Source organism: Ostrea edulis, chromosome 2 (assembly GCF_947568905.1).
Source record: "Ostrea edulis chromosome 2, xbOstEdul1.1, whole genome shotgun sequence".
NCBI lineage: Eukaryota > Metazoa > Mollusca > Bivalvia > Ostreida > Ostreidae > Ostrea > Ostrea edulis.
In genome coordinates this window covers 47,064,146-47,074,145 of record NC_079165.1, presented here as the reverse complement: position 1 = coordinate 47,074,145, position 10,000 = coordinate 47,064,146, and the positions used below count along the sequence as shown (strand labels likewise).

The 10,000-nt window shown below is 35.0% G+C and overlaps 1 long non-coding RNA gene across 1 annotated transcript; it reads left to right on the top strand.

The window, feature by feature from the left end:
* Nucleotides 1-6,396: 6,396 nt before the first annotated feature.
* LOC125678785 (uncharacterized) lies at nt 6,397-7,769 on the top strand. The gene is made up of 3 exons (XR_008799989.1): nt 6,397-6,473; nt 6,715-6,917; nt 7,448-7,769. It is a non-coding gene; the product is annotated as an uncharacterized LOC125678785 (long non-coding RNA).
* The last annotated feature ends 2,231 nt before the right edge of the window (nt 7,770-10,000 follow it).

Sequence of the window (10,000 nt, the reverse complement as noted above, 5' to 3'; positions counted from 1 at the left end):
TTGTGGTGAGTCACATAGGAGAGGTCTATTCGTAGGCACTGTGACGTAATGAGGCCTCGACGGGGAGTTTGGTCTATAGTTGTATTGCGGGGAAAATGTCATAATATTTTCTCGCTATTTGCTACCGTTATCTAGTGTTCAAGCTGTATATGTTTAAATATGTTTGTCAGATGATTTTTTTCCCCCAGTTTCCTTTGATAATATATGTCTCATATTTTTATATAAAGTGTGAACTAAAGACTGTAAAGTAATCTTTATATTACTTTGTGACCTTGAAATCGCCCCCGATGTGTATAGGAATAAAGAAAACCAACAAGTGTACATATCGACTCGGCACAGGTGAAAGATGACGATATTTTATTACGATCAAGGCATATTCTTAAAGGTTGTAGATTTAGGATTTTGATACGGAAGGTATAATATTTTGCCTCGTTTAGATAAGATTTGGCTGTGAATGTGGGAAATGCCCAACATTTAAGTTGAGATTATGGAAATTGCTATATTTGAGAGGATATTGTACCGATCCGGATCACTTTTTTAATTTACCATATCAATGTCGACATATCAAGCCCAAACTGCAAATGATTTGAGTGCAACTTTCACCTGTGCCGAGGTGATAAACAACTAAAAGTCTAGCGGATAAAAATAGTTATACGTCACTTGTATGACGACGTAATAGTTAAGCGAAGGATTTCCCCACGTGATACGATGTTTGTTTATGTATTGACAAACGATTTTTACTAAAATTATGCAACGCTTGGAAGAATTTAACTTTAATTTGAATATGCTGTTGTTACTTGTTATTTTACTCGGGATACCTTAACCCTGCTGCGTAATACATCACGTGACAGAAAACAGACAAACACTGCACCATACCATAATACAACACGTGCCAACAAAATTACCCATGCAAGTTTGACCTTGAAAAATAGTCATTTGGAACGTGTACTGTGCCAAGATTGAAAAACAATTTTTCCTCTAATTATTGGGAACAGGTTTGATGATCCTAACATTGTAAGTATTGCTTGTATCTGACCCAGAGGGTGTAAACAGACGGACTGTGCCATTCCATAATACGACCCGTCTATGACGGGCATAAAAATGAAAACAATACCCAAACATCATTGCACTGAATTTTACATTCACAGGGCATATTCACGTGTTTTTAGGTTCTTGCGGAATGCTCCATGTGCTTCAAGCGACCCATGGTTCTTAAATAAACGGCGAGTTCACCATCAGATCTAGGAAAGGGTACATATCTCAAACAAAATATAAAGTTAAATTATTGTTCATGCATATTCAAAATATTCTGTATCCTGGCTTTAATCTTAATTTTCATTTGAAATATTTCACTAGGCTAGAATCAGAAAATTAAAACGTTACCTCAAGTCTGAATCAATATGAAGATAAAACAGCCATCTTATTACATTTCAGAATGCTTAAATCCGTTTTCAGCAGGGGGACTCGCTGGGAACCTAGGGCGGTCCCTAGATCACATGCCGCTTGGTTTCTACACTTACATTTATCATCTGTTACGCTCCTAGCACTCAGTTTAGTTGACATCGTTGAGGTACAAAGTTAACTACTTTTTTCACGACATTCTAACTTTCTCAATTTAATTCTAACTATAAAATACAAGGCAACGACTGTAACACCATTACGTATATATACAGTATAGAGTATATGTATGTATATATACAGTATAGAGTATAAGTATGTATATATACAGTATAGAGTATAAGTATGTATATATACAGTATAGAGTATAAGTATGAAAAAGAGGATTTATTAAACTATAGATTTATTATGTCCCCGAACACAAAGTGTCGGGGTCATATTGTTTTTGCTCCATTTCTTATTTTTATCTTCATTATACCTCTTCTTTAATGGGAAACTTGTCAGCACGATTTTGTGAATGTGCTTCAACAGATCCAATTCAAACTTTGTGAGCTGATAGGGGGTTCATGAAGAAGGATGCAATCAACTTTCAAAATGGCTGCCAATTAAGGTCGGTTTTCAACCAAATTCTATAATTCTTTGGTGCAGCCATTTTCAAAATGGCCGCCATATACAGAAATATTTCAAAGTGTTAAAATCTCTACAACATTTGGATTCTGGGATCAATGGAGGGTCCACAGTTCACATCTCGCATCATTGTTTCTTTTCATTCAATTTTCAAATGGTTCGATTGATTGATTGAGGTTTTACGCCGATTTGGCAATATTTCAGCCATTTTACGGCGGTTAACTAATTGAATGATATTTGGTTGTGAGTGTTTGAGTTATCCTGGCGGCCCCCTGTGAGCCTACTCTTTTTCGAACATCAGGGAAACGATCTTTTGCGTGCCAAGGGGGTTGTGATCATTGACACGGAACATCCTTTAACGTCCCATCCGACGGACATAAAAGTTAAAAATATATAAACAGGTTAAAAAACAAGCAATTCGTGTATATAAATGTTGTATTATAAAAGTTTTCAAATTTTTCTGTAAAAGTCGCATTCTTGTAAATATTGTGTAATATAATGATTGTCGATATTTGTAAAAAGTTCTTTCATTGATTGTACAATATTAAAAAGTCTATTTCGTATGGGCGTAAAATCACTACATTCTAAAAGAATGTGATGTATGGTTAATGGGCAGTCACAAGATATGCATTCAGGCTGAGGCTCTCTGTTTAGTAGGTAAGAATGGGTCAATTTTGAATGTCCGATGCGTATTCTTAAAATAATCACTTCGTCTTGGCGTTTCATTACAATGTTACACGATTTGTTTACTTTATTTTGAATAGAATAAAGTTTACATGTGTCACAGAAATCCAAATAGATTTACCAAAGAGAATTAACATATAGTTTTATGAAATATTTAAAATCAGTGTATGGAATTTTGAAGTGTACAATATCACCTTGAAATGAATTTTTGGCCGCTTTGGTGTTGCCATGGATACCAATGTGACTTGGGATCCAGCAGAACTCAACCTTGTTTAGTTAAAAGATAGTACCGGTGTAAGATATCTAAAATATATGGATGATCAATATTCATGTTGTTTAATGACTGAAGACATGATAGGGAGTCTCGAAATGACCGCCATTTCAAAATGGCTGCCAAAATATAAAGTCTGTCGGATTTCAACCAGAGTTAGTTTCTAGGGTGAATTGAAAATCCCGAGTATATTTCTGGCATAAAATATTTTACCTAAATCCATTTCCGAATGGTTGGGGGGGGGGGGTGCTCCGGGAAGGTGAAGGTATACCGAGACAGTAATATATAGCTTGTTACTTTTAAAACCAATCTGCAGTTATAAAATGAGTTACTAAGTATAATTATATGTAATTGCATTTTGTAGAACTTTTCTATGCATTACAGATTGGAAAAAGGAAATTGAATTTCATTTTCGACGAAATCTATACTCCAGTCTTTTGCTATTGTCATGAAAGATAGTGTAGGTACATGTACCAGGTCAGTCGGGGTCGGTTTAATATGCAAATACCGTATCACAATCGCAACTTCTCGGTTGAAATTGTCAAAATATGATGGCGTCTTGTATTTTTGCAAAGAATGGGTTGGGGATCCGACTTCAATAGATTTGCTTTGCTTTAAATACCACCTTTATTCAAATTCACTCACCATGTAGTGTTTATTCATCAGTAATACGGGAGATATATGCTCTCTGCTGATAGTATGTTTGCACTTTAGAATAATCAACAAATAATCGTTTGTGCTAATAAAAATGTACTGTATATATTGCAGAGCTGTGTACTAGGACGTTTTTCTTCATGGTACTTTCTAGTCACAGCTGGTGGGAAGAATACAAGAGGCCCACAGGCCTTATCGGTCACCTGAGTACTAGTGAAAAAGTATCATTCTTCCCAAGGGCTATGAAATCGAGAGGGAGAAAAAATTCCTGTTCTGAATATCTAGGCTAAATTCTAATATTCAGCAACAGTATAAAACAAGATGTGTTCTTAAAAGATTTCAATGCCCTCAAAAAGTGCATAATATATTATATGCATTTACCCATTTACATTAAACGATAACGTCTCCATGAGTGAAAAATTCTCGAGCGAGACGTTAAGCAAGATACAATCAATCAATCATTAAGGTGGATCGATCCTCATGTGACTTATCAATAATAATGGTTCAAAGTGCAAAAACTGTATTAATTACCGTTCAATATAGTTAAATTTAAACAATAAACAAAGAAAATGTGTATGTTGCCACATTTTTAAAGATGTCAGACATAAAAAACGGAAGTATATGCTAACATAAGAAAATCACACATTTTCGTTGTACAGAATAATTAAAATAGATAAAATATTGTTGAAATGACAAATTTAAAAAGTTTTAAAAAACTGTTAATTCATAAATATGTATAAATTAATTGTGGATATTAGGGAAATCATGCATAATAGACATGCAGTAGAAGAAATACCAGCATAGGAGTTATTGCCCTTGACAACATTTTTTCAATTATAAAGAATTGATTATTTATTGGTAGCGTATAAGTTTTACATTATAGAAAATATACACTTTTTCAATATCAATAGTTTACGAATTTTTTTTATTTTATACAGTCAATAAAATTCCTCTGAAGATATATTTCTATCATGCGCAAAGTTTAATTTGATAAAGATTTTTGCAAAAACCTATGACATCACACGAGGATCGATTAACCTTAAACGATATGACTAATTTGGACCTATCCTTGAGTCAAAACATTAGGGTTGCGAAAGTCCTTCAAATTATTATAATAATTTTGAAAGATATGCAAGTGTAGAGAAGATTTTTCAAAAATAGCCAATTTTTGACAGTTTTGCCTCACCCCATAAGGTCCTGGGAGTGCAGGAGTCCTGAAATTTACAATTTATATCGCTCTTGTCCCAAAGATGCTTTATACTAAATTTGAAAAAAAAACCAGATACCAAAATCCCTACCCCTAGGATCATCAAATGTACAATTTTGGTAAAGGACTATCTGCTCTTTCTAGATATCCATTTAGTTTCAATTTAGTATCAATAGCACTAAAGAAGATTTTATATAAGTGTTTTACACATAAACACTATATACTAAGTTTGGCCCCGCCCTGGGGTCAAAACCCCTACCTCGGGGATCATGAAATTTATTATTTTGGTAGACGCCTTTCTGCTCTATATCACTATACATTTAGTTTCTCTTATACATGTGCGGTTGTAGAGAAGAATTTTGAACAAATGATCAATTTTTGCCCTACCCATAAGGCCCCGGCGATCCTCAGTGAAGGCCTTATGTGCTTCCTAGCACGAAGATGATTAAGCAAGTAAGTATAAGGCCCCGGGGGTGAAGGAGTCCTGAAATTTACAATTTATATCCCCCTTGTCCTAAAGATGCTTCATACCAAATTTGAAAAGAATTGGAATAGTAGATATCAAGAAGTCAAAAATGTTCAATTGTTAACGCACGACGTACATGTACGATGACGCATGACAATATATTGCAATAGGTAACTCAGGTGACCTTATAAAACGATAAATCATGTTGACGTCACCAAATATTCAACTGGTCTATGTGAATACTTCCTGGTAGCGGTTTCACACGCACACACACTATGTTAAGGAATGTCCAATAATTTGTCTTAAAACAAGTTTTAAGCATGCCCCTACAGAGTAGGATGCCTACCAACTACACTTCAACCCCATCTACAATTGAAAACATTCCTTCTTCTTCAGGAAATAGGATACCTGTTATTATTACCTCATCTACACGTGCAATTAACAGTCCTTCCTTGTCATCTGAAAATCGGATGCCTCCTCTCACATCATTAGCATGTCAGATGAATATCCCTACTTCACACACAGAGATTTGGATGCCTCCTATCACATCATCAGTATGTCAGATGAATATCCCTACTTCACACACAGAGATTTGGATGCCTCCTATCACCTCATCAGTATGTCAGATGAATATCCCTACTTCACACACAGAGATTGGGATGCCTCCTATCACATTATCAGTATGTCAGATGAATATCCCTACTTCACACAGAGATTTGGATGCTTCCTATCACCTCATCATCCTCTACACCCGAATTGTTGGTAAAATCCCTCACGGCAGTTAGTGGAGATTGTTATGACTGCACAATGAAAGACTTCCAAATCCAAAATATTTGTGTTAAGACAAAGTACAGAGGACAATGAGACACTGTCAAGAAGATTTCCACAATCTGATTAAAATCAGACCCCATACTCATCATATGATAATGAGTATGGGGTCTGATTTAAATCACACTGGAAGACTTAAGGAGTTGAAGAAGATACAAGTTGCTTCAGGTAATATATTTTTAGTATAGAGGAAGTGAAATGAATTTATTGTGTTAATTTTTACTTGCTTTTCAAATATAATCTTTAAATAATTAATTTTAGCACATGAAGATAAAGAAGGGCCTTTAAAAAGTCACTATACCCAAAGCCGTGGTACAGTTGTTGACTTTGCTGACTATGTAAGTAAATCAAAATTAAATGCAAGTCATTTCAAACATTAATTAATGTTAATTGATATATGATTGAGTTATCTGTCTGGTCACTTTTCCAAGTTTCAAATAATTCCAGCACTAGTATTGAGATCTATAGTATATATATATATATATATATATATATATATAATCTTCTTATGCAATGTGTAAACTTTTAAGGATGACCAATTATACGTGCAGTGTTGTCAGTTTTATTATCTTTTTGTAGAAACTAGTCGACATTAGGACTGATCCTCCTCCACATTATGAGAGACTTGTTCCAGAGAGAGAGAGAGAGAGAGGGGGGGGGGGGGGGGGGTCAGTGCCCAGGAAGTGGATTACAGAAGTGTTGAGAAAATGCAAAGGGAAAGGAAAATCTTTCACAGTGAAGAAGTTCATGGATGGCTTTTTCGAGCCAGAGGATTTGAATGGGTAAACAGCTTTGACATTTGTGAAGAACGGTGTGGTGGCTCAGTGCTTGAAGGGTAACCAATTTTCCTACATAAAAAAATAAGCTCATAAGAGCCGAACATTCAAGTAAGTTTTAAAAAAAATCTGATCGAAATTTGTCGTTGTTGTCAATATTGTAAATGTTTCACATAATTTCAATCAAAAGGTTCGATTTAAACCAAACTTGCTTCAAAGCATCCTTAGGTGAAGTAAGTTTTTTCCATATAAATGATAATGCCCCTTACAAAGGGATATGATTAAGAAATACAATTACGGTTGGAAAATAGCATGAAAAATGAAAGAAGTGTAAGAAAAAAATATTTTGAAATCTTTTAAAATCCAAAAGAATACACATTGTTAAATTGATATGCAAGCAACCTAAAGTAGCATAAATTCAAATTTCACCCCATGCCTCTTGGTGTTCAGATTGAGGTTGTATTTGTTTTACACTTAAAACTTTGTAGTTATTATCTATAATGACATGTAAATTATCATTATTTGTATAATTTCAGTTTATGCAATAAAGGTGTTGGGCATGAAAGAGCCGGAGTTTAATCATGCATTCCATTCAAAGGTACAGACGGCAAAGAGAGCCATAAAACTCTTTCGCTCAACTCAGAAGGATTAAATTGTGCGGTGGATATTTACAATTCTCTCCCTTTTAAGAGTGTAATTTACAAATACATGCACTTTGATAATGTCATTGTTGATGAAATTTGTTATTATTATTTTTTTTATTGCACTTTTTAAGGTGTTGATGGTCATACATGTCTCACATGGGTGTTAAAATAACTCCACCATATATGTGATATGTTTTTGCAAAATTAATAGAAATATTATTTTAGAAGGTATTTTATTGAATGGCTACAATAAAAAAAGAAGAGGCCCACAGACCTTATCGGTCACCTGAATACTAGTGAAAAAGTATCACTACTCCCACGGGCTATGATATCTAGAAAAAAAAATTCCTGTTCTGAATATCTAAGCTAAATTCTAATGTTCAGCAACAGTATAAAACAAGATATGTTCTTAAAACTTCACTGCCCTTAAAAGTACATAAACTGATGAAAGGTTTTAAATAATAGGTATATTACATTAAAACATCAAAAGATATGACTAATTTGGACCCATCCTAAAGTCATAACCCTGGGTTGTGAAATTCACCATTTTTTGTACATACTTTTCTCCATAATTCCTAAGTATGTGCATATGTATTTATATTTTATACAGTATCAGCAAACTTACCCATAAATACTATATCCTAAGTTTGGCCCCACCCTGGGTTCAGAACCCCTACTCTGGGGATCATAAAATTTACAACTTTGGTAAAAGACTACCTGCTCTATCCATTTAGTTTCAAAGTAGTATCAATAGCACTAAAGAAGATGTTATTTAAGTGTTTTGCACATAAACACTATATACCAATTGGCCCCACTCTGGGGTCAGAACCCCTACCCTTGGGATCATGAAATTTACAATTTTGGTAGAAGCTTTCCTGCTCTACATCACTATGCATTTAGTTTTGGTACACATGTATGGTTCTTGAGAAGAAGATTTTTTGACAATTGGTCACTTTTCGCCCTGCCCCTTTGGGGAGCTGGAGTCCTGAAATTTACAATTTATGTCTCTTTTGTCCCAATGATGCTTCATACCAAATTTGAAAAGAATTGGACTGGTAGTTATTAAGCAAAAGTTAAAAATGTTCAATTATTAACGCATGGCAACCAATTGCAATAGGTCACCTGAGTTTACTCAGGTATTGATTGATTGATTGTATCTTGCTTAACAGCGAGACGCTTGAGAATTTTTCACTCATATGGAGACGTCACCAAGACCGGTAATGTCATTGTTCATCAAATTATATCAATTGAATTATATATTGTGTTTTTATGATATTAGTTATGTATTATCACGCAGGTTCGAATCCCGCTCGCGCCGGTAAGTGAGAAAGTTTCCCAGTTTATTTTCAGAAGGTCAGTGGTCTCTTCACAGGTACATTGTATCTGGGTTCTCTCTTCCACCAATAAAAACTGGGCGCCAGCAGATAACTGAACAAGAGCAACGCCAACGTGGCATAATACGCCCTTAGATTTCACTCAAGGAAAACATATTTTAGTGGGATTCATGTTTTAGTGAAGTTAGCACTGTCCTCTGTGAGCTAGTTCATTATTATGCTTGTGGAAATGGATATCAAGATATAAAGAGGGATAGCCTTAGAATGCGCTACTTCATAAATATGCTAATATACCACATACCTTTGCTTGAAACAGTTAGTGAAAGTATAAGTACAGGTACAGTATACTGAAATGCAATATTTAAAACACAAGTCTATAAACTTACTATACCAGATTAGTAACCATGCCAAATCATCTTGTGGTCAGAATAGTAAACTTCACGTGTTCCGTGCACAATTTCTTTGTCCAAGTTATAGAAGATGAGATCTAGTGTTGATCCATAGTCTGTTGTTGGAGTGAGTATTGCTTGTGTATATTGAAGTTTTTTCACCATGAGGTTGTTGAGGGCGATTTTATCAGAGTTGTTGGTACATCAAATATACCAAGTTATAATATCCTGGAGCTTACGGTTCGGCTTGTATCCTGCCATCATGGTGATCAAATATACCAAGTTATAATATCCAGGAGCTTACGGTTCGGTTTGTATCCTGCCCACAAAGTTTTCCTAATAAGTGATACTACGACCTTGACCTTGAAAAACAATAGGCACCTTCCTCTCATCATGATGATCAAATATACCAAGTTATAATATCCTGGAGCTTACGGTTCGGTTTGTATCCTGCCCACAAGGTTTTCCTAATAAGTGATACTACGACCTTGACCTTGAAAAACAATAGGCACCTTCCTCTCATCATGATGATCAAATATACCAAGTTATAATATCCTGGAGCTTACGGTTCGGTTTGTATCCTGGCCACACTGTTTTCCTAATAAATGATACTACGACTTTGACCTTGAAAAACAATAGGCATCTTCCTCTCATCATGGTGATCAAATGTACGAAGTTGTAAAGTCCTAGGGCTTATGGTTCAGTCTGTATCCTGCCCACAA